Source organism: Oxyura jamaicensis, chromosome 3, assembly GCF_011077185.1.
Source record: "Oxyura jamaicensis isolate SHBP4307 breed ruddy duck chromosome 3, BPBGC_Ojam_1.0, whole genome shotgun sequence".
Lineage (NCBI taxonomy): Eukaryota > Metazoa > Chordata > Aves > Anseriformes > Anatidae > Oxyura > Oxyura jamaicensis.
The window spans coordinates 2,617,272-2,643,790 of record NC_048895.1 but is presented as its reverse complement, the minus strand read 5'-3'; the positions used below and the strand labels follow the sequence as shown (position 1 = coordinate 2,643,790).

The window sequence follows — 26,519 nt, the reverse complement described above, 5'->3', positions numbered from 1 at the left end:
TGAAGTTATTATTTTTATGAAGTTATTATGAAGTTATTATTTTAATAAGTTTTAACCAGGTAGCTCATAACTATAGATACAGGAGCAGAAGATGTTTTCTGTATTGAGGAATGTCAGGGTAACTAATGGCTCTTTAAACTGCAGTTTGTAAAGACATCAAACACATTAAAGGCTTCTCAGATGATTCCTGTTGTTTTTCCCGAGTTCCTGTCTTACTTGCATTGCTCCCTGGTTCAGTTCTGTGCACAAGTCATATGATATGCATTTGTTACACAGTACTGGTTACAGGCTGAGCAAAGAGTTCAGTGGTGGACTCCTATGGTGTCACCAGTGAGCAGCTTCAGACTTCCTTAATTGCTTGTGGGTCGTGTCCCAGGAGCCACGTTGGGCTCGGTTGCTTCCAGCCACACGCTCCTCCAGAATGCAGCAGCGACGTTCTTGCCAGTTACGGTTATTCCCTGTAAATGGGGCTGTGGAAATTAATGGGGTTTGCCTGACAACAGGTCAAGGAGCTTTTTAACATTGTTCCTTCAGTTTAACCTACTGGTTAGATAATGCTGGAAATCAATTCTTTAGAGAGGAATTCTGCCTTGTGTTTTATTCTATGGCAATTGGATCACGCACTCTGCAATAGCAAATAAAGCTTCATGTCTTCATAGTTATTTACTGAATGAATCTTCATTGTGCCAAAAGCATTTCTATAACGATAGGTTAAAAACAAAACAAATTGTTACAAGTTTGTCATGGGTTAGTATTTACCATGCAGGCTCTTTTGTTCCTTGATTAATGTTTGGTTAAACATACAAAACACAAACTGGTCTGCTTGGGTTCCAAAACAAAAAATCTAGACCCTGTTAATATCAGTTAATATTAAGGGGGTTTTGTTTAATTTACAGTTCTTAAAACATAACCTCAGGCTCTTTATGTCAGAACTGAATATATATATGTATATTTTTTTTTCTATCAAAGAAGTCTATCTCCCCCTCAAAATTATTTTCATTTCACTTTTGAAGCAAAATTAGTTTGGAGATGATCAATTATGACTTTTTAATATTACTCTGAGACTACTGTAATCTCATAATTGTCTTCCATAGTGATGTCCCTGTAGGCCCCGATCATTCAGCTGGTGAATGATGTGCTCATTTTGAAGTTAGGCATGAAATACATTCCTGGGACTTCAGTGAGATTAAAAAAATGTCAACTGTGAGCAACAGGGGAGTGCTGCACCTTTCTGAGCAGTTAGTGTTGAAAAGGAGTGGTGTTCCCTCCAGGCACGGACCAGATCAGTGCGTTACAAACAGTCGTGCTGAGCTGTATGGATTTATGTTGGAGCATATAGGGGCTTGGCGCGCGGTGGAACCCAGGACATGGGAAGAATGGGGGAAGCTGACTGCAGAGCATTAGAAATCCGTGTGAAATGTCATGAATAATTAGACAGATCCCTCAAGGACTGCATTTAGTCAGCTATAGAAATTGTTCCTAGATAATTCACAACAGTTCTAGTATTGTTGGTATTCCTATAGTCTAGGGGGATTGTGAGCAAGCAATTTACATTATAAAGGACTGAGAAGTGTTGTCACTAGTCAGCGTGTTTTAATAATTATTAAAGTAGATAATAATCTTTTTTGTTTGTTGTGTTAACAGATCTCACCCTTTCAATTAGTTGGGCATGAGCCGAGGGTCTCTTGGCAGAAAGAATGAAGCTCTTTGGTTTGGGTTACTCATCAGCAGCTCGAGAGAGAGAGAGCATGATGGCAGAAAGGAAGTCTGTGAGGGGCAGGGACTTTTCCTCCCTGCCGTCTGTAACTGGTATTGTTGGCAGTCTTTTTTCTCTTTGTCTCTAGCTGCAGTTTCAGAACCTGTTGACATCATGAGCTAGGGGTAATTCTCTAACCTGCATGTACTTGAAGTTGCCTACTGCTCCATCAGACAGAAGAAAGACTCGTGCCCAAAGGCTGTATCTGCCAGTTTGATGGAGAATGACCCTCTCCCAACAAGCATGTTCATAACAGGAGAAAATTGATTAGAGAGATTTGTTCATGGGGAAAAATCCATTCTGCTTCTTTGGAAAGCAAGTACAAAGATGCATGTTTAGTTTACTTAATGCCTGAGGCTAAAGCAAAGGACAGCCAAATCAGGTATCAGTCACTCTGACCTGAGAGGGTACTGTCTGAGGTGACCTTAGGAATCATTCTTTTAGGGAAAATCATGTTCAGTATCCGTAAAGAGATGGACAAGGGGACGCTGAAGATAGTGACTGCTAAGACCAGACACAAAAAATTGCTCGTGATTGCTTTAATAAAGCTTAGGCGTTACACCATCTTGAGCCTCATCTGCTAGCATTTTTGTGGCTTTTCTGGTGTCGTTAAAAATAAATGTCATGTCCTGCAATGTGTATCTCTTGGGCACATGCTCAACACCAACTGCAAATGCCATGCTTTGCACCACACCTGCCTCCAGACCGCGTGCTTTACAAGCAAGTGCTGTCTGCAGGTGCCTGTGCAGCCACTGCTTGCATGCTGCATAGTGAGCTTTTGTAATCATAATTTTACCAGATTTGCTACTGCTCCAGGAGTGCATCTGCTTTTCTAGAGAATTCATAAACATTACTTCATTTCTTTTGTCTTGACTCTTTTCTTTTACATCCATCCTACCATAAGAGAGGCTCTTCCCAGTGAATCCACGTGATTTGTGGTGGTCGATAGCCAATATGGCTTTACTGAAGAGCTGTACTGTGCAGCAGATAGGAGGATGCTGACTTCTGAAACATTTATCAGAGCATTAATCAGCCATGCAATAGTTTCCTATTGCAAGCTCAGCCTTTGCCATCCTGAAATACTGAAATCGAGGAAATTTAAATACTCTGCAAATATATGCTTGGTCATGGGGAAAAAATGAAAAATGCCAACCTGTGATTAATGACAAGGAAGGCATTTTGACAGTGCACAGCCAAGTGTGTGATGCTCTTATCCTGACCTTTGTGTGTTTTGGCTCAGTTGCGCTTTCTGGGAATGAGCTGGGAGCTGTTAGCGATGCCCTGCGTTGGAGGGACTTGGTGGTTCATCACATTCAATTTCCTTTTGCCACAGGCTCCTATTTCAATGGGTTGCTTTTTAAAGGCAGTTCATGGGTGGGATTGAGGTGGTTCTGGGGTTGAGTGGGTCGTTGGGTTGGTTTGGGGTTTTGGGTGGGGAGGGGGGGTGTCATATTATAGCCCCTCCTGGGAGGCCATCTCACAGTCTGCCCGCTGCAGCGGTTGGAAGCATTCAGTCTTGGGAAGTTTTGAAGCTACTTGTTTAGCTTGTGAAGTTGTTTCTCTCCTTGGGTCTTACCTCAGTCACACTCACAGCAGCATTCTTGTTCCCTTTGTTTTTTTGGCTAATCAATGCAAAGTCTGTCTGTTCCCAATTTCCATCTGTTCCCCAGTTATTCCAATAGTCCTCTTCAAGCCAGTTTTGGTTCCAGACTTCTATACAGCTCTAGTAGCCTTTGAGTGTTTCAAATGAGGTAATTGAGCCCTTGTTACAGCAGCTTCAATGTTGAAATCAATTCTCATAGACTTCCATTCTCCTTTTCTGTCACTGTATTAACAATCTCAAGTCAGCCTGAGACCACCTCAGTTGTTCTTCAACTTGTTTTCCATTGTATGGGCTTGCATCAGAATACTTCGCTACTTCCAGAGCCAGAGCTCACATCTCACTGTTTTATTCCATGCTGCTCTCCATCATTTGTAAGCTTGAGTTTTCATAAGGAAAATTGGCAGTTGGCAAATATTGCTTTTAAGTGGGTTGAGAGAATACTCTTGTTGTAAGTGGGTTCAGAGAATAGTCTTTTAATAATTGAGATTAATATATATGTGTGTGTATTTTATTTCAAAAAATATTTTCTGTGGTTTCTTATATGTAAAGCCTCCTTTCCAAATTAATGTAAGAACTGCAATGCTTTGTCTTCCACCCTGCAAATGAACTGAACTTTAAGCAAGGTAAAGGTCCCAGCAGTTTCTCTAGTAGTGAAGATAAGTCAGTTACTTGGCCTGCAGTTATTTACTCCTTGAACGAACACTTTAGGACTTATTTGCTTGTACAGATTGAAGAAAAGTATACAATGAATTATTCTAGGCAGTATTGCATAAGGTGTGTAACAAAGGTGGGGGGGTTGTGGTGTGTCTTGCTTTTTGTTTGTTTGGTCTGGTTTTGGTGGTGGGTGGCTTTTTCTTTGTTTTTGTTCAAGGTTTGTTGGGGTTGTGAGGGTTTTGTTTGGTTTGTCTTGACTGGGTTGGTGTGTTCAAAACTAAATGTTTTCCACACTTCAGCACTCTGGTGGGGATGAACTTTTTACAAAACTCAGAGATAACCCTGAATTCTGTAACTATGTTTAATCAAGTTATTGGAGATTGCCTCATGAGTTTGGAGTATTTTCATGTTCAAGGTTTGGCTTTGTTGTCTTTTATCCAGCTTTACCTGAGTTCCTCATGGAATTCCCTCTGAGACAGAATTCTTCCAAGAATGTAGCCTGCAGATTGAAATCCAGTATTTGGTAGCTAGTGCTACAACTCAGACAAGGTCCCAAAAGAAAGCAATTCAAACTCACATGCTACTGAGAAAACGTCCTACACTTCCACTGTGGCATGTGTCAGGAAAAGTATGTCATTGTTTTTAATAAGAGCCACTTTCCTTTTTCCTTTTTCCTTTTTCCTTTTTCCTTTTTCCTTTTCCTTTCCTGTAAATTATCTCCCAACTTGATTTCACATCAAAAAGATACAGGACTAAACAGACTATGGGAAGAACAAAATCCTAGTATTTGTCAGCTAGTTAAGACAAAACAATATACACATTGATATGTCTGTTGAGATCTTGATTCTGCTTCAGCGAAACAAGATTAATATTGGGAGAGATAAATTCATCCACTTTTGTAGGCAAAATTGATAGGGGGAGCTGAACTTGTACAGCTCCTGTAATCCAGCAGTTGCGGTTCTGTTTACATAAATGAGCTGTAGATAAAACACCAGCAAACCATATACTCCTGTTTCGTCTTTGGTTCAGCATAGATGTTGCAGGTGATAACTTCAAATTTAATTTCCAGATGTGCTGTACAGCCAACAGAGTACAGAAGGGATAACAAGAACTTTGCACTTGAGCAAAACCTTTTATGGACTATCTGATTTAATATAGAAGAGAAAATAAAATTTCTTCCTAGGTTCTGTATTGGTATAAATAGACATAACTGACTTCTGCAGGCTATTCTTATTAGAATCCATCTCAGAGATTTTTCTCTTGAACTTTATTTGTTACAGGTACTTTTTAATTCCAATTGTGCCTCTATTAAAAAATATTTTTTAAAAAAGCAAGGGAAGTAAGGGATGTTTCTGTTGTGCTGGGCAAGAAAAAATCAACAGCAAACAGCAAACACATTCTCTTCCAAAATTCATCTATTCTAAAATTAGGGGTAATTAACTTAATTTTTCTAAGAGAAGAGTATTGTGGAAAAATACACCATTTAAAATCTGTTTTTTATTTTTTTCTGAGGAAGGATGGGAAATATTATTACAGGTATCGCATAATACCCTCTCCCTCCCCCCTCATCTCAAAGGTCTTCCACAGCTTCCCTATGATGTAATTTAATTCTTTTCCTCCTCTGTTACCTGTTGTTCTGTTTGTCACCTCTCCATTTCTAATTCCCTACCCTACTGGGAACTGACCAGTACCCAGCTCCTGAGAGGAGCAATGACAGAACTGGAAAACATGGCCCCGAGGCTAGTGATAGAAGTGGGGCTAAGGAGAAGCAGCCGTGCTTCCCCGCAGTACGAGCTCCTGCTGAAGTGTTGGTTGTGTGATGCCTAAAGGCACTTTAAGAAGCCGTGCCTGGATGATGACACTGAAAAGACTTGGTACTTAGCTGCTCACAAATTACATGTAACTGGATCACGAAGCCCAGTATAATTTGGGTCCTGTCATTACAACAAGTGGTTATTAATTTCAAATGACTTAGACCAGTGATCACTGAGTTGCGTTAATTGCAATGAGACTCTGGGAGAGGAAGGCCTCTGCATCCACAAGTATACGTTACTCTGAGCTGTAGCTTTTTAAACAAGAACAACCAAACAGGAGCCAGGTCCTATGCTGGGATTGGAAAGGTAGGCATTTTACAGCGATTTTTGCAAGCCACTTTTTTTTTTTTTTTGATGGCCAAAGACACTTCCTGATATGTGAAAAGTCTGTTTTCAAGAGGTCCACATAATTCATTTCACTGTGCCGACAAATTAATATCTTAGTGATAACAGGAAGTCTCAAAGCATAATTTAGCATTATTAATACGACAAAATTGTCATGTATCCCAATTCCATCAAGCTTAAGCATGTAAATGGTGCCCTTGATAGTCTGTAACAACTGCTTGTTTCCTGGCAGAGGAAAATGCATTGCATTAACACGAAGAAATGGATCCTTTTTATTTATATATTTATTTTTACCCTATTCAATATAAGCAGGATAATTAACATGCTGGGTAGAGTCTCGATGACCAATTAACTTCCTTTAAATGTCTTCTGGTAATTACTCCCCCTGCAGCAATGCAAATATTAGATTAACTTTTAGGAGCAAATTTTATGGATCTTTGAGTGAGTAATTCAAGATTTAATAAATTGACCAAACCCTACCTGAAGCATCATAAAACCTCCAGACCATTTTCCCTCCCTTCTGCCCGAAGGCTGCAGTGCGCGTGTCGGTGCCACCGCCGTGCCACCTGGAATTCGCAAGCAGCACCGTTTGCCATTGAGATGCGTAGAAACCGGGGTGGGTGTTCTGGTGCATCTGTGTGCCTTTCTGAAGACAGCAGGCTGGGTGATTTGTAGTGCTTCCACGTTGCATATATATCCAGACAGATACTTCGGAAAATCACTCAAGGCCATTGAATTAATACCAGAATCAAACAACCTTTAAATTAATAGCGAGTAATTGGATGCATCGCAGATACTAATTAAATCTTTAAACAAAGCTGCACACACCTGCCTGCTGGTATCTGTCACCCAGAGACAGCTTTCTGTACGCCTCTGGCTGACTCGCCGGCAGCACCGTCTCCCAGACCAAAATTTGGCACAAGGCATCCTCCTTGTTCTAGACATCACTCTGAGTTTCTCACGGCCTTTTCTTCTTGAGGGCCATCTTTGTGCATGCAAGCCAATTCGACTTTAAGATTTCTCTCTGTACATCATCAGTTTTATAAATAAAAAGAAAAGGTTGATAAATTCTATGATGCAGTACAGGGAGTCATAATATTTAAGGCAGTTGTGATTGTGTTTTCTCAAAGCTCTTGACAACCGTGACCTACGTAAGGGACAGCTCTGTGGCTCAGGAAATAGATAACTGTTTTCCAACAGTTAGATTAATGCAAAGGAAGAATAAGTAGCTAATTATACCCTTTTAGAGAGACCAAGTTCCCGAACTGCCATCATGAAAGGCTGTACCTTTGTGGGAGAGAGATCTGCAAATCCTATTTAATACAGCTCCTAATTCATACAGTTGAGCCAGATGTTTAGGCTTCTGAGAAATTCCTCTTCAGCTCTGTATTTACTCATTCAGTTGCTCAGTGGCACACAATTATTTCCATGTACATTAACTTTTGTATTTATGGGAACCTCATTTAGGGAGCTGCGAGAAGTGGAGGACCTGAGCTCTGCCTGGGAGCAGATATTGACCTCCGCAGTAGGAAAATTAGCAAATAAGCATTGATTGAGTGCAATACAGTTTTTCATAACAAGTGATTCTAGATTTAGGCTTCCAACTGACCAAAGGTGCTTAATCTCAATTACATAAATTCATATCTGTCCTACAAAGTATGCTTAGAGTAGCTAATACAAGATGCTATTGCAATGAGCTTTTTTAATGGCATTGAAATGGAAAACTTGACATGCTTCCAATTGCTGAGCTTAACAATTTGGCTAAATATCAAATTTGATTTAAATTATTTCAATCATGTTAAAGACATGCATGAGGAATTCCAAATGAATGGCTGAAACCCAAATGACATGATACAGGGATGTGGCAAAAACTGGACTTCATAAAAGAAGTTGGCAGCAAATTAGTTTGATGGTGAAGACTTGTCTCCCCTTCATTTTGGAAAGAAAACAGCAGTTTTACAGGCCTGGCAAAGGTCACTCAGTGCAGGAATGTGGCTTTGCTACACCAGATGTAATGCCAGACCAGACCTTCAGACCTTGCAAAATATGATTGAAGACTTTTGTAACTTTTTTTTTTTTGTTACTTTTTTTTTTTCAGAAATTAAAAGCTTTTTAAAATACAGTATCCTATTTCTTGAAAATAACCAAGGACACACTGGTTCGGCAGAATGGAACGAGCTGCTTTTGGGGGTACCATCTCTCACCTCTAGGCAGATTTGATTGAAATTAAAAATTGTGCTGCAAAAACTCTTTCATCACGGAAGCATATTAAGATGGGAGGGGGCATTAAAACAACTGCAGAGTGAAGTTTTTCCTCCAAGCTTTTGGAAAAGGTATTTTTTATACATGAGGCTATGATACTATAATGAATATCCTTTGCCCATGATGTACCTACTGGATTTTAGTCTTTCAGGAGTGAATTACACCCAGAAAAGTCTTTTCAGGGCACAACAAGCAGGAAATGAAGCACCATCTAGTGATAAGAGGGGCTTTGGGGAAAAATACATCAAGGGCCCCTCAGGAAGTAGCAAGATGCTCCTGCTTAGGAGATGGTTGCCTGCCTGATTCCAGTGAGCTGAGCAACTTGTTCGCAGGGTTGTTTTATGGCCCCTGGGCTGGAGCCCAGAGCCATACCAACGGTGTCCTGCCAGATCTCAGAGCAGAACATCGGTGGGTGATGCTGTGTTAGAAAAGTCTGTGGCTCTAGTGCTTTATGGGTTTGCACAGTATTTTTAGATGACAGCACAAGCTGTCATTTTGGAAAGCACTGTATTGAATGATGTGAGGATGAATATAACAAGCAAAAGAGGGGATATACAAATTTTCCAGGGTATGATTTGGGTTCACTTTACCAATGGCGTGGAAATAAATGCATGAAAACAAGGAGCCTGCAGATTTGGCAAAGGAGTTGCAATGATTGCTTATTATTTGGTTGTCTTGTGTTGCCCATCTAATTCCTGCTAACCACAGTAATGTTTGCATGGGCATGGCTTCTCTGGACGTCTTTAAAAGTTCAGCTCCAGACCAGTAGATCCCAGCAGGTGAAACGATTGTGGATATCGTGTTTCAGAGGTGTGAGATTGAATGGCTCGACCCAGGAGGGACACAACTACCCTTTCAGAGCCAGGTCAGGCTCTGGCACTCACTGTCAGGAAACGGCAATAAATCACAGGAGGACAAGTGGTAAAAAGCTGTGCTTTGGACACTTTAAACGTAACATATGCCTGATTGGGGGTAACAGTACGGCAAGAAGAGAATGTGGCTGTGATGGGCTGGTCTCTGAACTGTAGAGTGAATGGGAACCTTTCAAAATGTTCGACAGTAAGACTTTCAGTGTATTTATTAGGGCAATCCCTAACCTGTTGGGTTAGCAGCTCCGAAGCCTGTGAATCTGACACTGATGGGCAGGCTGCGTTAGTGCTGCCTGCGCCTCCCCTTCCCCGGACAAAGAGGGACCAACTTTCCTGTGCACTCCCTTAACGCAGTGTGACCACTCCACATAACAAGCTGGGTGTTTGCATGCAAAGTAAAGGCTCCAAAGCGGATCAGAGGAGCTACAGCAGGGCAAAGTAACATATCAGAGACCTGGAACAGTAAAATTGTATTTAGTTGGAGCATCTGACTATCAGATGGTAAGGAATAAATTGAAGAATGTGAAAAACATGTGGATGTGGCAGGGGAGCTGGTTACCAGCAGGCGAAGTGTAGGACTTCTGTAGCATGAACCATAATCCAGTCCCTAAACAGGGACAGTTGTGGCACTGCCAGGAGCGCCAGGGGAGCAGCAGTCGTGTGGCCAGGGGAGCTGTCAGGGCCTTGTGCAGCTCCAGCAGCACTCAGGTTTGTAGAGCTGGCAGGGCTGTGGTAGGTAGGAATCTGGGCTTCCCTTTCGATACTCCTAATACATGTTCATGTTGGCAGAGTCAGGAAAATAGTAGAGAAAGCCCTGTTGTAAGAGAGGTTCAAGCATGTACTTGCGTAGCTCATTCAGCCAGCCAACAGCTAGAGCTACACCCAGCTGCAGAAACAGCAGGGAAGCTGCGCAGCCTGGTCAGCCTCAGGGGCTGGAGCACCCTCCTCTGAATCGGGACTGCTCTTTCAAAGGGGTTTTAAAAAGAAAAGCAAACAAAAAACAACAACAAAACTGGGAGTTTAGAGGGTCATTAGGTTTTCAGGTGGGAGATGTTCCTTTGTTCACTTCCAACTAGCTCAGTATTTTGGTGGCTTGCTCAATGGCCCAGCTGATCTAGTTAGACTAAATTGAGGTCTGATGGAACTGCAATGGACTTTAAACTGGAGGAATTCATTTTTTTTGGTTGTTGGAGATACTCTGTAGGACTGGGGCTTGGAACAGCAGTACTGGTGACAACTTCTTGGCAAGTATAACTTTTTTTTTAAACCTGATGAATGCACTTTTCACGTCTTATTCATCATCTTTTGTTTACCTGAAGAAGATGGAACATAGAGCCATTTGCTGATTTTAGGTCTCCTTTCTTTGATGGACTTCATAGGAATGAGAACAAGGAGAGTGGCTGTAATGTTTAGTTTGTGAACAGGTCATACTTTAGCCTCTAACTATGCTTTTATTTATTAAAAGAAATTCACATGTGCACAAAGCAGATAGCTCTGCTTGCTGAGACGGGAGGTTGTGGAACTGGGCTGAGACAAGAAAAAGCTGTTAAAATCAAATCTGAGTGTCTGTGGGGAATTATATTTTACAGTTAAAGATGTGAAAAATACATCCCTCGATTACAGATATACATACAGAGGACTTGTTTGCACCTGCTGCAGCCTCCTCAGAACCTTTACATGTCTCTGCTTTACAGAGTGGGTGAATAAGCCAGTGAATATTTTTTCTGTTCCTGATCTGCCTGCGAACCGCCTGTGTAACCGTTCGTCACAGCTGCGTGCAGGAGGCCAGCACGGTGCACTGCGCCAGGGGATGGGGAATTACGAGAGCCGTTCTGCCTTCGGACATCCCAGAAGTTAACTGTGGGGCCTGGGTGACTTTTACTTTCCATTAGGATTAGTTAAGATTAATTGCAGTGTAAACTGGGGACTTGTAATTGACCATCTGTTTAATGTCACTGCCGTAAGAGGATTCGGCTCAAACGCTGCACGTTCAGCTCACAAGAGGAGGGAGGCAACTCTTCATATCATTCACCAGACTTCACTTTATCTCCTAGGTTTTCTTTTCACACACCCCCAAATGTAACCAACTATTATGGTTTACACAAACCTTGCGGAGTTGGCTTGTGCCAACTTCAGCGTGGGCCTGGCACGTGCAATCGCATGGGGTCATGCAATGCTCAAAGCTTTCTCCCTTCAGCTCTCCACATGCTTTGTGTGGTCTGGTGCAACTCAGTGAGCCCCCCAGCACCTGCACTGACAGCTCCTGCGTATGTTTGGCAGACCGCTGTGTGTGAGGCACGTCTGTGAGCACGTCTGTGAGGTTCAGGGGGCTCTTGGCTTTCTGCAGAGCTAAAAAAGGCAAGCTTCTAGACTCGAGAAAACCTCTGGACAAGTAAACGTCCAGCATGCTGTGACAAGGAGATGCTCCTGAGAATGCACAGGGTTGAGTCCTGGAAGGGAGACAGTTAAAAGGACAACACTGGAAAATTGTAGATAATTGTAATAGCAAAAGAAGTAGGAGAGATTATAGCCAGACTTAGGAAAAAAACTTTACTCTTGTGCTTTAAAGTGTGCCTATTATAAGGTATATCTTTAGCTGCACTGGTTTGCATGAGACATAATCATATACGTGAGGCTTTTATAGAGCATTTGTTCTTTGAAGTCTGTACCATATCAGAATTAAAAAAAAAAAAAATATTGTTTAAAAAGCACTAGATTTCCTTTTCCTTCCAGCATGGCAGCACATTACTGTCCTGTCCACCTTTTTACTTTTTACATCTTTTTTTTTTTTTTTTTTTTTTACTCAAATCTGTGATGTTTTGCAAGCGTTTGGCTGAAGCCAATTAAATTAGTCTGGATTTATACCCACAGCAAGAGACCATAGAACCAAAGCTGGAACATCGTAAGTGACCTCTCTTGTTTTCCAAACACAGGTCTCCCCTCCAAAGGGGAGGAGGGAGCGGGACCAGCTGGCCGCTGAGGGCCTGCCCAGCCAGAACTGCTGTGGGTCCCCGTTCCTTCCTACTTGCCATCAGGGCATTGCTGCTTCCAAAAGTCACATGCCTTTCCTGAGGGAGCCGTAGCAAATCTGACCTCATGTGCCACCACCTGCTTTTGTGGTAGTGGGTCACAGAGATCCAGAGGCTTCATTTTGCTTCTGCTCCAGGGATGTGTCTTTCTGAAAGCCTGTCTCGTGGCACAAACACCTGAGTTTGCACAGTGTGTACTGCGTTAGTGTTACGGTCGCAGGGCATGCCTGTGCACATCTGAAGAAGAAAGGGCAGAATAAGTCCTTTCATTAAAATGGGTCAGAAACATAAGTAAATTGTTCAAATTTAACCACAGCTTCTGTGCATGATGGATATAAATTACAAAGATTCTTTCCTGCAGTTGTTTTCTCCAGTGAAACACTAAAAATATCTGTTGTATAAATTATCTTCAGGTACAGTGCAAGTTCTTTAATGATCTGCCTGTTGTCATAAATCAGGCACTCTGAAATCTAAGCAAAGTTAAACTCTCACTTGTTTGTTATCTAACTAACGGGAAAATGTAGGAAAATGGAGTAGGAAAATGGTCACTTGCTCAGGGAAACCTAAAACTTGGCCCTAACTGGTTTATCACTTTGGGAACACGAAAAGGAGGAAAATCTTTTTGTTCTGATTTTGTCAGCCCTGGCATAAAACTTACTCTAGCTCTTACAGAAGCGTCTTAGCAATGATTGGCACCACACAGACAACTCTTCCTTGACCCTTGTGATAACAAGCACTGTTAACAAGTTTCAACTGAAGATGGGGACTTCAGGTGGGGCCCCTGGCAGCCCGTGCCAAGCCTGGGAGCGTGGGAGAGCTGCCAGCGGCACCAGCCCCTGTCTTCATCCTCTCAGCTGAGCAGTAGCAGCTGGTCTGTCCGCCACTTAGTCAATGCTTAGTGCAAAATAAACACATCTCCGTGTCCTCCAATAACAGTCTGCTGCCTCAGAGAAATTCCTGCCTACTCGTGGGAGCACCAAGCAAGCGGTGCCTGGATGGGCTATGAACAGTGAGTTTTCTTGTGTCTCTTAGATAGAAACCTTGTATTTTTCTTAGTCATCTCTTGGGGTAATTATCAGAGGGATACTTGAAACAGCTCTTCACTTTACCATCCAAAAGAGAAACATGTGGTCCCACCTGTGTAGCTACGTTTTCTGTGGTTAAATACAGTGTTCTCCTGTGTTCAAGATTGGTATTTTTGGCTGGGAGAGCACACAGGTCAGCTTTGTAGTTCAGGCAGTTCGGGAGGTAGGATGGGAGCAAGAGCTTCAAGATGACATTGAAGCGTATGTGTCTATCGTGTTATAGGAAAGGTGGTACACAGGACAGCTAAAAATACTTTCTTGCAGGTGAATGTGATACATGCATCTTGTTAATTATGCATCTTTTAAGCTTGGTTTGCAAATTGACTTAATAGTATTTAATCATGATTTATTTAAAGACAAATTAGCATTTGACTTTGAATTTTCAGTTTGAGAAGTCATCTGCGTTTCTTGTGTGCGGTTATTGTGGAGCTCACATTTGGCACTTCCTGGTTTTGGGGTCAATACTGTGAGGATGGGGGGCAGCTTTTTTTTTTCGCCCTTAAGATTTAATCTCAATCAGGGAGCGAAGTAACATTACATTCATGCTGGTGAGAATGTTTTACTTGTTGCTAAAAGCATGAGGCATTTCCTTCACCTACAGCCTGTTAGTGAGTTTCTGGATTTGTGCCCAGCAGCCTCCAGGGTCTGTGTTCATGGTCACACACAGGTATTTGTTCAAGTTGCTCAAGTCAGAGAAAATTTGTGGCACAAGTAATTGACCTAACATTTGATATTTTGCAATGTCTTTTGGGAGCAGTGTCAGGAAAATATTGTTTTTGGAAAGTTAAGATAAGTCTTAACTGTCTGCTTCTGGGGAGAGGTCCTTCTTCTGGTCTGCATTTCGCTGTTTGCTTTCATGCAAACTTTCTAACTTTCTGCTCATTTCTTCTATCAAACCGTTTTGTTGGTCAGGCAGTCTCAAAAGATCTCTGAAGGCCTTTCAGATTGCCTGGGGAAACTTAGCGTACTGATATTTTTAGCTTTTACAGATTTCCAGAGTCATTTATTGATAGAAGGCAAACAAATATGAAAGATGCATTAAGTATCAGAATAGGACAATACTTAAAAAAAAAAAAAAAAAGTGTTTAGAAGCTGCATTTAGTACTATGACTATCTCCTCATTGCTTAAGGATGGCATTGTTTGCGATGCTCTTGTAGACGTCACACGCTTGTAGAGAGGTCAGACTGTGTTGCAGTCCGTAAAAGATTGTTTGTGACTAGCACTTCCCGGGAAGCAGCAGTTACGAGGTTGTGGAGATTATATCTACTGTTAGTTCCGGTCACTTCTACGACTTTATAAACCCAAAGTGACTTTTGAATTACTGGAATAGCTGCTGCCAGAATTTTGGTTTGCGTGTTGAGAGCACCCCAGAGTTACTCCTTCCTGCAAGACCCTGCAGTGTGCAGCAGCGAGCCTGCAGCACGCGGGGCTCTGCTGATGGGAGCGCCTCCCCAGGGTCGTACTCACTATGCAGAGACAGTAACCTGAGAGACTTATCTCCTTCTCATCTTTCTGCTTTTTTAGTGGGCTTGTGACAAGTCATAGCAATGATACTGTGTCTCCTCATTTTTAACCAAAACATTATAGAAAGTGAAAAGGATGTAAAGGGCTGGGGGCTTTTCAGTGACTGCTACAGACCATGGAAATCCAAAGTACTTCCATGTAAGCAGGACTCGGTAAATAAATACGAATAAGGAAAATCTCACTTTTCATACCTGCCCACCACTACTGTAAATTGTTTGTAAGTGTCTAGCCACTGCTGTAATTTTTTGTTGTTCAGCATTATTCACCAAAGACAGACCAAAAATCATTTAGAGGAGGCATGCTGATCCAAAGTGGTCGTCAAGAATTTCAACAGTCCAGCTGGCTTCCTTGAATAGAGAGGTCACTTGATAGATTTCTTCATGGACCACATAAATACGTCTTCAGAGTTGCCTGTCTGGTGCCAATACGTGTTATGATCACCCAAAATGCAGTTTTTCTAAATCTATTTCAATATGCACTTAATGACCTTGCAAGCCCGACAATAAAGCTCCTCTGGCAGAATGCTTCTAAGAAGTGAATGCAAAACTGAGACAAGAGCTGTAGTGAGGGAATTTAATAATCAGAATGAACTGGTTGAGCAGGAAAAGCACATTCTGGGTATTTTTACACATGATTTTGTGTGTGCTGTGCCTGCTCCACTTCTGCAAAGCTCCTGGGATTCTGTATAGTTTATAGTATATGATTCATTGGTCTTTTGACACTAAGCTATTTGACACGCAAAGATTTTGATTTATACTTCCCTGGAGAAATGTATGTATAGACAAAGGTTACAGAGGGAGGTAAGTGGCCCTCAAATTGTATTACCTTTAAAAAGCAAGAGCAAGTCTCTCTTCCCTTAAAATGTTGAATAGAATAGCAATCATGCCTGTTACAGATGTCTTTGGAGCATGCCATTCTGCAGTTTGTTTACATCCATCCAGAATGAAGGTAATGAAGATACTTTTGACTAGCTATTTGCTTTCCAGACAGATAAAATGGTACTGAAAGAACCCCAAAGTGCTCTACTTAGAGCATTTAATTCCAAAATGTGGTTCATGTTCCTTTTCAGTTTGGCTTAGCAAGCAGATGGGAATATTAAGCAGGAGGATGTGGCCAAACTGCTATGTTCCCTTTTTCCTTCTTTTTTTCCAAATATTATGGGGGAAGGTGTGAAGTAGTGACTTCTGGATTTCCTGGCCAGTACCTTTTCCAAAGGGTTTGGTGTTCATTATTAGTTAGTCTCTGCAGCCATGCTCTATGGGAAGTGCCCCAAATGCAAGAGAGCTTGGCAGCAATCTCCCTTGAAGCTTTAGAAAAATATTCTGCAGATGCAAAAAGGGAAAAGGCAAAGGGGAAAATGCTGAGGATAACATCATGGGGACTGTGCCCAGGTATGTTCTCCTGAGAGCTGCTGCGAGGTGCGAAACAAAGTTACCTCCCCATCACCCTCAGAAAGCTGTGGATGTTTCTCTTCATTTCAGTAGAGCACAAAAGGAGCAGTAGAACTGGGCTGTGCGCAGGTTGTACAATGGCCATCCTTTTCCTTTAGAGAAATGCATTCAACTGTGCATGATTAATTTTTCCTCTGGTGTGTCACTTAGAGCTACTGAGAGCATTTTCCCCAGGAACACAATACTTACTTTCTTAACTGCAAAAATTGGTGAGTATTCAAACTTCATGGAGCCTGAGCAGCTCACAGAACTTCAATAGCCCCAAAGCAGTCATTCAGTATGAAATCTTTGCTTTCGCTCCTTTTAATACCGTGCAATTTGTATTATTGTACATCAATAGTTTATCTGAAAGAAATAGCAAGAAAGATAGCACTATTCCTTCTCTGGGAGCACTCTGCTGATAGGCAGCTAACAGTTTTTCACTTATCTGCAGGTGTTTCAGAACTTCTAAATTGCTACAGAAAAACATAATTGTGCAGACCAGGGTTTGTTGAAATTCTGTCAAAATGAGATAATTTTAATGAATATGGAGGGATGGCAACAGTCTTCCCTACACGAATCGGTCATGCCAACCTGCTAGCAACCTCATATGATTATAAATGGCCTTTTGATACATTTAAGTGATAGCCTCTCTCCTACTTGTGTTGTCATTCTCATCCGATAGCAAAGAAGATCCTGTATTTTCATTTCTAAAGCCATTGCTCTATAGCCATCAATTTAATGGGGAAGTGGGGTATAGCATAAAGGGAAAAGCTTGCGGCTGATTCCTGCGGTTGCAAGGTAAGGTTTCACCCATACACGATGCCGGGTATGAGGAGTGACCCTGTGGAGTTAATAGCAGAGCTGCCACAGTCAGTAGCAACAGCTTTGCCAATATCAGTGGCGCATGATTTGGTCTATAATGTTCCATCTCAGAGCACAATATTTGAGACAAATTTGTGCAAAAAAAAAGAACATCAGCTGTTATGAGGCCTCAAAACACAAGGAGAATAGCCGTGGCCCTGCAAGCAAACGCTGCGGAGCAGTAGTTGGTGTTGCAGCAAGAGCCGGCATACCCTGGTGCACAGCTGGCGTTGGGAGTGCCTGGTGCTGATCCCAGCCGTGGGCCTTTCTGCAAATGTAGCACCGTGTGTGTGCCTCTGACCCTGAATCGCACCGTGACTGGAATTTTAAATCGGAGTGGTATGTCTGCCTGTGAGGAGGAAAGGAGAGGTTAGCATTTAGCTCTTGCAGGGGACACTGGGGAAATCTTTAGGAACTTCTGTGTGATCATCTCTGCTTGCACATTCATCGCAAAATGTCTCGGGCTGGCAGTGGTGTTTCAAATAACATCTCTTTTTTAGAGAACATACATAGGAATTACCGGATTGCAGAAATGGGAGAAAAGTGTGGGGATATTTCCATGCGCCCCCCTAAACACCCACTGCCCGTGTGGCTGCAGCAGCCTCTCCCCTGGTCGGGCCAGCCTGGCGGGGGCATTGTCTGCCCAGGGCACCAGGCTTTCCTGGGCTTTCCTGGGCTTTTCCTTGGCTGCTGGTGCCATTCAGTGGGGTGCCTCAGCCCACCAAGTGCTTCCTTGGGTGGGATGTACCGGGGCTGCAGGCTGCTGCGGCACTGAAGGGCCTGACGCCGGGGTTGCTGACTGCACAGTCACTGAGGAAACTTTGCTCACCTGTAGGACATCTAAAAATAACATCTGGTTTTAGAGATGTAGGGCAGTGGCTTTGTTAGGAAGCTAATTTTCTAAGATTCTTAAAAAGAAAGCATTGAACTTTTGCATTTCTGCTCATTTTGTGATCCTAGATTTCGCAGTAATCAATAAAATAGTGGTTTGGAACATATCATAGGCATGAATTCTGTGGTGTTACTAACAGTTAGAGCTCAGCCCAGAGCATTTGGGTCTTTGGACTTTTCTTCCAAATCCTCTTGTTTCACACGCTTCTGGTTTTGGTCAGGCAAATCATCCTAAGGGGAGCAATTCCACAGGGTATGTATGGTACTAGCAGGGGTTTAAAGCCAAGTGGTGTCTCTGTAAGGTGGAAATATGTGACACCAGTAGATGCACTTCAGTGTGAGCCTTTCATGTTGAAAAAGTTGGCAAGGAGCCCATGGTATTTTAAAATTAATTATTCTTCTGAAGCCAAGCTGAAAAAAAAGAACAGCGAGGCGAAACCAGGCAATACAATTACTCTCAAATGAGGCAAAATAAACCATATGTCAGCTACACCTTAAAGCCAGGGGGGTGCTGCCTTTGTTTTTCTCAATACAGTATTTTTGCTGAGGTATTACAGGACGCGTTGTGCGTCCCACAGCAAAGCCCTGGCATTCGGCTGGCGCCTGGCATGACAGCAGCAATCCTATACTGTCTTTTTAATTAATTAATACGGGTTTTACCTTACAATTAGCTGTTCAGGCACTGGCAAATGCTGGGCAAATATTTGAATTTTTGGTTTTTGTTATTGATGATGTGATTTTAACATCTGCTGAGTACAGGAGATGCAGGAGCTGACGTGCCAAAAACCAGCTAAATAAATAAATAAATGGAAGCCCAGCTGTTCCTAGCGGGGCACCGGCTCAGCTCCCTCAGCTGTTCTCCTGACACAGCCAGTGCTGAGCACGCAGGCACTTGCTCCCTTGTGGCACTGAGCCCGTGGCTTCTGTCCGCTGTGAGCCATTTGCAGCACCTGGAGAAGGGGCAGCAGAGCTTGTGTGGAGGCCCTGGGCAGCCTGTCTGGCGGGCACGGACGTGGCTCCGGCTGGCACGGGCCTGGTGGAAGTGTGACTGCGTGGCTGTGACGGCCCCAGCTGGAGGTGGCGCCGCCCTCGAGCTTAACAAAACACATGAACTTGTACAGAGAAAAAGGTAATTAATGGAATTCTTGCCTCAGAGAGGAAAAGAATAAAGAATTCTGCCCTAACTCCGTAGGAACAGGGTGATTTGTCATTTTAAAAGCTCTGTTTCTGTTTGCTATTTATGTGGCACAATCCCAGCCATTACACTGGCTGTTAAATTAAGCACAACGTCTCAGGAGTTGCATTGTCCAAGAAGCTGTGTTGTAAAAAGGTACAGGAAAACATTGCAGCTCAGCCTGTAATGCAGTAATGTAACTGCTCTAGCCATGACAGGAATATTTTCCTTTTTTCTTCTTCATCTGCTTTGCCCACAGGGATAATAAACAGAGAGAAAGCAAACTGTTGCATGCTTGTGCATTTTCTAGAAGCATAGCAAAGACCTCTTGGTGTTACTGTGGAGTACTAATCCAATACTTGTTAGTGGGTTTTGCTGTTTACGTGCGTCATGTTGGAGTTGGAAGGGGGGTCTCCATTGATCTGTGTTACAAAGAACTGGTTGCACCAAGGATGAGGTTTTAAAGCTGTTTTATAACCTGAATCAGCAAACTTGTTTGAGTTCAGTGATTAAAGCTTGGCAAAAAGTCATTCTCAGATGGGAAGCGATGCAAATTCAACATCTCCTTGACTTTGCGGAGAAGGCTTAAAGCAACTCTGATGGTTTTACTTGAGTGGGCAGCCGAGCTCCACCACAACCGCTCTCTCACTCCTCCCCTCCTCAAAGAGGAAGGGGGAGAAAAGACAACACAAAGAGCTCGAGGTTTGAGATGAGAATGTTTTAATTAAAGGAAAGGGGAATGGGGAGAAAGAGAAACAAAAGAAACAACAAGGCCGCGCGGAAGCACAGAGAGAAAGAAAAAAAAAGTTATTCTCTACTTCCCATCAACGAGCGATGTTCAGCCACGTCCCGGGAAGCAGGGCCTCAAAACGCGTACCGGTTGTTCAGGAGAGACCCTCCCCCACGAGAGCCCCCCTTTTATTGCTGAGTGTGACATCAGGTGTTATGGAATATCCCTTTGGTTGATTTAGGTCAGCTGCCCTGGTGATGTCCCCTCCCCATCAATTGCCCACCCCCAGCCTGCTGGCTCCTGGGGGCCTGGAAGGAGTTCTGATGTTGTGCCAGCACTATGCAGCAATAGACACAACACTACCAGTGCTGTTCCAGCTATGAGTGCAGAGCACAGCACTGTGTGGGCTGCTGCAGGGAAAGGTGACTCCATCCCAGACAGACCCAACACAGCAACCCAAAGCCTTGGTATGGCACAGCACTTAGTTCTGTAACAGAAGGCAAATGAGGAGTGGTTCACCTCCCAGCTAGGGCTGGGCAGGCAGGCAGGGAGAGCACCTGGTGAGGCACCACCTTGGTCGCAAGCACTGGGTGACTATTTCTGGAGCAGAGACCGATACACCTCAGAGGCAGCTGCAGGACCAACGTGCTCCCAGCACCTTGCTGAGGCAACATTAAGCACAGGCAGTGCTGGAGGGAGATGTTCTGGCACTCTCAGCACGTACTGCCCGGGTGTCTCCTTCCCTTACCCTTCCCTTGTCCTCCCCCTCCTCTCCAGGGCAATTTCACGTGACTTGGCACACAAGGCAACAGCGACAAGCCAGCAGCCTTTCACACCAGGCTGCAGTTTGGGAGGGTGCTGGCACAAACTCAATGCCCTTTTCTTCTTGCCCTTGCTATAGCTCTGGATGGAGGCAGCAGCTCCCATATTCTTCTCGAGCAGTTGCTGAGATTGCCCTGCCCTTAACCAAACAGCAGGAGGAGAACAGGGATGGAAATGTGGGCAGGCATCTAGCTCTCCCTTTTGCTCTCCCTCTTTTTGAAGCCCCTGGGTAAAGAAATGTTGGGGAAAAAATGTAATTGAATAAAATAGGATCCATCATGCTTCATGAACAGTGTTGTTGCTGTGGTAAAAGGGAAACAAGCTCTCAGAAAAGCAGAGTGTGCCTGAAATCACAGATGTTAAAAGCTGGTGCCAGCTGCCAGAAAAGTTAGATTCATTATACCAAATTCAGCAAAAGTTGAGAATAATGTTTCAGGTAAGAGCTAGGAGAGAAAACATTCAGCATAAATCTCTGACACCATTTCCCTCTCTAAGCTGGGGGGGGACAGACAAAGATAGAAGTACTTTAATAGAAGATTGGAAATACCTTTGTACAGTGAAGCTGCTCTATTGCTTATTTCTTGCTTTGGGTAGGGATTCTAGACAACGCCTATCACAGACCCTGCTTTGTAACTGTCTCAATCCAAGTAGGGTTTGGAGTGGCTCTTGAATTATTTGTCTTCTGGCTTCAACTGAGAAAAAAATATCTGATGTGACTTAGGAGATTCATACAAATCATTCCATTCAGGTATCGGAGAAAAAAAAATCGTGAACCATCACCTGCGATTAAATCGATCTGGTGACATTATGTTCTGCTCACAGACATTGTGCAGCCAGAAAAAGAGCTGGCGTCTTCAAGCAGGTTCTTTGCGGTGCATTAAACCAGTAGCTCAGGGTTTTTTTCCACAATGAGGTAAATCAATGTGCTAAAAGTAAAACTGCAAATCAAAGCAGTAAAGTTGGTATCATCATAAATAAATAAATAAATACATACATAAATAAATAAAAACAAGTAGTGGTAAATGTTCTGTTACTGGTGTCCTTAGACAAGTCCCTCCTCAAATGAAACCAGGTGGTACAGACAGGCTTTATCAGGAGCGATCTAGCAGAGTGATTCCTTGTCCTCATGTGTTGCCTGGTAGAATTCCCCTTCCCTACGGGCTGGTACAGGGGCACAATGCACAGCTACTCAGGATCAGCCATGTAGGGTGTGAATTATGAACATATATTTTTATTGACTTTTCATTGTATTAGTTCCAAACCCCTTGTTTTAAGAAAGAAAACTGGAGACATTTAATAAGATTAGTTACCATTGATGGTATTTTAAGATCTCTTTCACTAGCTAATGAGCAAGCAGACAGGAATCTGAAGATGAAACCAGTTACTCAGTGCTGTTGAAACCTTTAGGAAAAAGGACAAAGTCTAACACTAAATAGCTGTATATAATTAAGAGAAAATTCTCAACAAATGGTATTAATGTTCCTAGGCAGATGATTTGGCTATTTATTTGCTTATCTTACTTCAGTAAAATTGTTATGTGGTTGAAGCAGAATCCCCTCTAACAAAGTGACACAACTTCCAGTCACTGACTCCTGCATAACTAGTTCCCTAGCATCACCAGCATATGGAACATCCATGCAGCCTTTGTGCAGCACAATATTTGTGATTAATTGGAACAAGGAAGTACAGTAAGTGGATGCTTGTAAGTTAAAAAGAAGCACAAAGCTTCCATGCAAAACTACCATTTACGTATGCTGTTAAATGCAGTACACCAAGTCGTGAGATGGTGTTTTCCAGTATGTAGGGCTAGCAGATATTTACCACTCTCTACCTGGTGGAGAAGATCCCTTCTCAGGTATTTGCTATGCTGTATTAAATTTGGTAAATATTTTTATCATCTGTGGCATCATTGATTTTGGAGGTTTTAGAGTCATTTGCAATTTCTCATTTCCGTCATGTGAGCTATGGAACTCGCTTGTGACAGAGATCATCCTAAGGATGAGCTTTGCATTTTATTATCAGCTTGGTCATGCATCAGGATTACTCTGATACCTCAACAGTGAGCTCCTGGGTGAAATTCTCCTTTTGTTGTGCCCACTGGTTTTTAAGAATTTTTATTGCAGTGGATTAACTGGTAAATCTCTGCTTACTCAGGGCCTCTTTGCATTAACAGCCCTGCAGAAGATGGATTTCTGAGGTGAACTGTCCTGCATTGATAAGCATCTCTGATAAAAACCTGATACTCACTGTGTGATCCGGGAGAAGAGACGCGAGGATCCATCAGAACATGTCCCTCCCTGACCACCACAGGACGGCTTCCCAGAAGATGGTGCTCTTTCCCCGAGACTGGTGAGGGAGACCTTGTAAGTACAGTGTTCACACAAAATGTGGGCATTCTAGTGGATGTCAATGAATTCTTTTTCTTAGCTGAGTTAAACAAGAGAACATGAACATGTTGTAGATACTTTATTACAAAATAAAAATTTAAAGTTCTTACTGTTTTCATCAGTAAATGACACTTAACTATAGTAATGGTACATGAAAGTAAATGAAGAGCCCAGATGCCAAACTCTTATTTTCTTTTTCCCCCTGGAAGCAACTTTGTGACTCCTTGGAAGACTTGGGCATATAAAACTTTGCCATTTTCTTGGATATGCGACTTGATTAGGAAGGTGGTGATTTGTCTTATTGACAGCAATTTTTTGCTGGAAGCCAATCCATTAACTCCTCTCCAGGGTAGAGAGAGGCGTTCATTCCTGGTGTGCTTTGGTTTCTAACTGTGACTAAGACTGAGGGGGATTTTAAATTTCCACTTTGAAAACCAAGTGAAAATGTAACGAGCATAGAAGATTGATAGAAAAATACATATGTTAGTTCTTGCTCTAAAGGATGGTTTGTGGGAAGCTACAAATCATGCAGAAGGTGTTCTTCGTGTCAGGACTGCAGCAGCAGAGCCCTTCTGGTATCAGGTGCTGCAGGAAATAACTAAATGAGAATTTGAATACATTAATAATACTCTGACACTTCTGTATTTAGTGTTTGATCTTCTTCCCTTAAAATTAGTGCTAAACCTCCCTCTCCTTCCCTTCCCTGCTCACTGCTAGATTTGGGGTAAAGGTCTTGATCTCATTTAAGCCTGGACACATTGAGGAGACCCTGTGGAAACTGAACAAAATTATTGTTGTTAATAACACCAAATAATTAGCAGCGTCCCAGCTTCCACTATTTTGGATGCTGAACAGTGTTACTTTTCATTTTACTGCTCTAGATCAGATACTCATTTTTTACAGCTCACATGTGCGTTATCTAAACTGCAGAAAAGATTATGAAGAAGGGAAGTTTTGTAAGCGCTGACGTGGTTGCCATGACTACCTAAGCCACTTTGCTGGTACCATACAAGTCTTTCACTTTATCTGTCTAGATTTACACAAACAACATTTTTGTGTGTGAGAGAGACTGAAGAAACAAGGCTCAAGCCTCAATATGTGTGGGGTATGTGTGGCATCCAGGTGAAGTTAATGTGTGTTTTTTTTTCGTTTTGGTTGTGGTCTTCCCACTCCCCATTCACACACACATCTCCTTCCAAAAAAATCAAATAGTGTGTGTATGTTATCTGCCTCGGACTGAGAGAGACAGGTCAAAGCTATTTGCTAATTTTGGCTGAAATGAGAAGGTCTGATGTCTTGGCGGTCAGCACCACAAATGATCAAATGAAGTGGGCTGCTTTGACTTACCCTGAGGTGCAGGCATCTTCTGTGAAGCTGTCAGCATTCAAAGAAATCTGATTGTTTATATAGCTTCCATTTTTGTGTTCCTGCCCCGTTTTCCTTGGCACTAATTGTGATGCTTGCAAAGCCACCCCAACTCTTCAGCATCTGATTTTCTCTTTGGGTGCAGTGCAGTTGGATGTGCCTTTCTCTTTTGCCCAGCTAGAAAAGAGGAGGAAGGGGACCAGAGCAACTGAGGGGTCTCTGTGACGAGGCGCAGCCAGAAGTTTCCATACACCTCATTAAAATAAAAAATAGCAAACCAATATCAGACTATAGAGATGCCATACTTACTGAAATCTGCTGGAACCAGACCCATAAAGAATCATTTCCATGTCTTTGCACCTCTACAAGAACCCAGGCGTTCAACTACTGTCAGAGGGGCCCAGACAGACCATTAACATGGCCAGAGGAGTTTCAGCTGCTTTTGTTCTTTGCATGTGACTCAAGCAGGGACTGTGTGTATGTGTGCAGGGTTTTTTGAGTCCTGTAGTTGAGAGAAATGTGCTGAATGCAGCTTTCCATTGCTGCTGTTTCCTTGTGCAGATCAGATGGGTTCTCCCCTGGGTGTTTCTCTTCCCCTTGAGTCACTTGGTCATAACATGGGAGGGGCTGCAAGTTCTTGAGAAGCAACATTCCCCTTGCTGTGACAGTTCATAAACCTCATCCCGAGGGCTCGTAAAGTTGGGACAGCTGGGACACGCAGACACCCTCTGTCACAGGCACTCAGAAATGTGCAGTTAAGCCTCCAAAGTCTTTTTTGGCTTTCCTTTTAGGAAAGGGTTTGCTAAGTGACAGACTGATGGATCATTTGCAAAGGAACAACCAGAAGTAGGAGTAGTGCAAGTCTAAATGTTAGCATATTCCTGATGCTTTACTTCAGGGAAGACAATGAATACAAACATGATGAGTAATCAAAGCAAGAACAAAGAAAAAGTACTAAGTGTGTTTAAGATATGGAAGAGATGTAACATGCTCTGGGCATGGGGTCTCCAAAACAACAAGGGTCAGTTTAAGATAAAGTTTTGTTGCTAGGAGACTGTAACCATGAAATAGAAATGCTGGTTAGTTGACATACTTGAGAGAGGGTGGGAAAAGACATCTCAGTGTCTGTGTTATGTCAAAAACATAAAACAACATGATTATTTTGGAAAAACTAACTACAACAATACAAATCCAAACAGCAGTAAATTCACCCCAAGTGCAAATGGTCACAGGCTCTGGTTTAAAGTTTGGTTACAAGAATGTAGCTGGAGTTAATAATTTAGATGATCCAGCAGTTAAATCCTCTGAGGAGATTGAGGGGAAAGATAAGAAAAGAGGTTGAACATATGCAGCTGCATCACCCTTCCAGCACTGAATCAACACAGTACTATAGGAGAGTGGGCAGCTCAGGTGACAGGAGTTTATAAAATCTGTACACATGGTGCTATGCTTTGTGCCTTCCTAAAGACCTTAAAACATCTGAGAAGAGCCAATACAACATAAAAAGAAAGAAATGTGAAAGATTTCAGAAAAATCTAAAAGAAAAAATAAAAAAGGGCTGGGGGGGGGAGGGGAAAGGACAGAATTTCAGAAGATACAGTGCTATGGTACCACTGAGCAAACCCAGGATGCAGAGGCACAACATGAAGCTCTCTAAAGTTCTAGATAACAAGGATCAAGAGGATAGTGGGATCCAAGAAAACTCACCAAAATTTGGTAATCTGAAGTCAACGGTGTTAAAGGAATTATTATAAAACTGTGTTGGGATTACATAGCTGCCCTCATTGCAGATGGTACCCGTCAGTAACCTTTACCCATTGTGCAGGTGTGGATAAAACTGCAGTAAAGAAGACAAGCCCCAGGAGCCAGGCCAGGTCATCCTGTTCTCTCTTACTAGTAACAAGAAAAGAACAA

General features: G+C 42.6%; 1 long non-coding RNA gene across 2 annotated transcripts in view; it reads left to right on the top strand.

The window, feature by feature from the left end:
* Positions 1-22,896: 22,896 nt before the first annotated feature.
* The window catches only part of LOC118163813, a 30,962-nt gene continuing 27,339 nt past the window's right edge, over positions 22,897-26,519 (top strand). For both annotated transcript variants that reach the window (XR_004749195.1, XR_004749192.1), the window contains exon 1: positions 22,897-23,216. This is a non-coding gene — a long non-coding RNA (uncharacterized LOC118163813). The remainder of the gene's footprint in view (positions 23,217-26,519) is intronic.